The sequence below is a fragment of the Orycteropus afer genome, unplaced genomic scaffold (genome assembly GCF_000298275.1).
Source record: "Orycteropus afer afer isolate SDZICR_OR568_19922 unplaced genomic scaffold, OryAfe1.0 scaffold00494, whole genome shotgun sequence".
In the NCBI taxonomy this organism is placed as follows: domain Eukaryota; kingdom Metazoa; phylum Chordata; class Mammalia; order Tubulidentata; family Orycteropodidae; genus Orycteropus; species Orycteropus afer.
Genome location: NW_006922081.1, coordinates 1,497,344 through 1,500,690, shown reverse-complemented (window position 1 = coordinate 1,500,690; position 3,347 = coordinate 1,497,344).

The window sequence follows — 3,347 nt, the reverse complement described above, 5'->3', positions numbered from 1 at the left end:
TTTTTTTTTCCTTTATATTGAGATGTAATCCATACTGCAGACTGCATTCTTCAACACTTGTACAAACATTATCTGCATCAACAGAAGAATGGATAACCAAATTATGGTACATACACATAATGGAACACCATAGAATAACAGAATCTGCAAAACAGGGCATAATGTGGATGAACATGAAGACATTACTCTGAGTGAAATAAGTCAGTCACAGGGGACAAATATTGTATTAGTCCACTATTGTGAAAAGTTAAGTGATTTATAATAGAAAGGGAAATTTTCTTTGTTGGTTACCAGAGGTGGGAGTGGAGGGGAAGGAACCCTACAACCTGGATAGGTAGAGACATGCATAGATTTGGGTGAAGGGAAGGATAAGACACCAAATGAGAGTGATAAACACAGTGACACTAAGGAAGAAGACATAGAGAGGTACATGTGAGATATGGACAACAAAGATGAACCATTTTGCACATATAGTACTGTGTTTTCAGTGATGGCAAATATTTATTTATGGGTAGGTAAATAGGTAGACAGGCTGAACAATCAGGTATGTCTAGTCAGGGGAGTGTGCCCTTGATCATGTACAGGGTTAGCAGATAATGTTTCTACAAGTGTATTTGTATGTTCTGTAACAATGTCTGAGGAGCTCTGGTGGCATAGTGCCTAAGCCATTTGACAGCTAACCAGAAGGCTGATCGTTCAAACTCACCAGCCACTCCTTGGAAGGAAGGTTGGGCAATCTACTTATGTAGTGATACCGCCTCAGTAACCCAAGGAGAGGTGGCTATGAGTTGTATCTAACTCAAGGACAGTGTGTTTTTGTGTGTAATAATGTCCTAATATATAATAAAGCTGACAAGGAAAAGGTTGTGGTGACTCCTTGGCCCCAGCCAGCTACCCAGAGGGAGAGAGCAGTTGGACATGTGGGCTTAAGACCCTGGTCCCAAGGGATAGCAAGCTCAATTGGCAGAATATACTACACAAAAACATCATTCCACACCCTACTGTGGTGAGTAGCAACTTGGATCTTAAAAGGTTGTAAACAGCTCCCTAGATGAAATAATTGGTCTCTCCTCATCCAGAGCAAAGAAGAATGAAGAAAATAAAAGACACATGGAAACAATTAGTACAAGGGGCTGGCAGAACTAACAATCCTCAGCCTATATAACCATGAGACTAGAAGAACTAGATGGTGCCCAGCTACAACTATCAACCACTCAGAGGGGGATCTGTGTAGGAGATCCTGGATAGAGTAAGAGAACAATGTGGAACAAAGCTGAAAATTATATATAAAAAAAAAAAAAGACCTGGTTTGCTAGTCTGATAGAGCCTGGTGAAACTGCTGAGACTATGACCCCTTGCTGCCCTTCGGGTCAGGAATTGAACCCAGTTTTGTAACTTCCAGCCAAAGAAAACCTGGCATATGGGCTGAACATTTATAGTAGGTAGACATACTCCTTGTAGATATCATTCATGGGAGAATAGAAAGGCAGTGCATGAACAGGGAGACCACTCGAGGGGGGAGGGCAAGAGTGCATGGGAGGTAAGGACATAGGGAAGAGTTAACTATGGGAAGAAAGAGGGAAGAGAGTTGTTACATTTTGGGAAAATGCACTCAATGTAATGAGAAAAAATGTGTATGAACTGCTACATGGAAAATGAAATTCCTCTGTAAACTTTCAGGAAAATCACAATAAAAATAAAATAAATTCCTTGAATCAAATGGAAATGAAAAAACAATATACTGAAACTTTTGGGACACAAGAAAAGCAGCAATCATAGGGCAATTTGTAGCAATAGATTTAAACATCAAAAAAGAGGAAGGAGCCAAAATCAACACCTTAGCCCAAGTTCTCCAACAAGTAGAAAAAAGAGAAGAAAAGTCTTGAGAAAAAAAAGAAATAATATAGAATTTATCAGAAATAAATGAAAGAGAAAAGAGAAAGATAATAGAAGAAAATTGATAAAATTAGAATCATTTTTTCAAACACAGAAAATCGACAAACCACTGGCACATTTCATGAAGGAAAAGAAAGAGATGATGCAAATAACACAAATAAGGAATAAAATGATTAAAATCCTAACAGAACCCGCTGAAATGAAAAGAATAGTATCAGTATACTATGAAGAACTGTACTCCAACAAATTTGAAAACCTAGAAGAAATGGAGAGATTTCTAGAAGCACACTACTTACCTAAACTAACACAGACTGAGGTATAAAATCTGAACAAACCAGTAACAAAAGGCAAAATTGAACAAGTCAAAAAAATTACCACCAAAAATTTCCTGGCCCACATGGTTTCACTGGAGATTTCTTCCAATCTGAGAAAGGCTATCACCAATCCTACTTAAACATTTCCAGAACATAGAAAAGGATTCCTCCCAAATTCATGTTATGAAGCAAACATAACCCTGATACTAAAATCAGACAAAGACATCACTAGAAAGGAAACCTCCAGACCAATATTCCTCATGAATATAGATGCAAAAATTTTCAACAAAATCCTAGTCAATATACTCCAACAACATATAAAAGAAATAATATATCATTACCAAGTGGGATTTATACTAGCTGTGCAAGGATGGTTCAACATTAGAAAAACAATCAACATAATCCATCACATAAATAAAATAAAGGGAAAGAATCATATGGTCATATCAATAGATGTAAAAAAGGCATACTCTAAAATCCAACACCCATTCCTGATAAAAAACTCTCAGAAAAATACAAACAGAAAAGGGAAATTCCACAACAAAATAAAGGGCGTATATACAAAACCAATAGCCAAAATTATTCTCAATGAAGAGAGACAGGAAGCATTCCCCTTCTTAATAGAAACGAGACAAGGATGCCCTCTATCTCCACTTCTATTGAACATTGTACTGGAAATTCTAGCCAGGGCAAGAAGGAAAGAATGGGAAATAAAAGGCATTCAAATTGGTAAGAAAGAAGTAAAACTATCTCTAATTGCAGATGCTATGATTCTAGACAGAAAACCCAAGAGATTCAGCAAGAAAACAACTGGAACTTATTGAAAGATTTAGCATAGTGACAGGATACAAGATCAATGTAAGAAAATCAATTGGATTACTTTATACCAGCAAAGAGGTCCTGAACAGGAAATAAGGAAATCAATGCCATTTACAATAGCTACCAAAAAGACAAGATGCTTGGGAAAAAATCTTACCAGGAACTCAAAAGACCTATACAAAGAAAACTACAAAACACTACTTCAAGAAATTCTAAGATTGATATAAATGGAAGAACACACCATGCTCATGGATGGGAAGAGTGAACATTGTGAAAATGTTAATGCTACTCAAAGCAATATATATATATACATATATA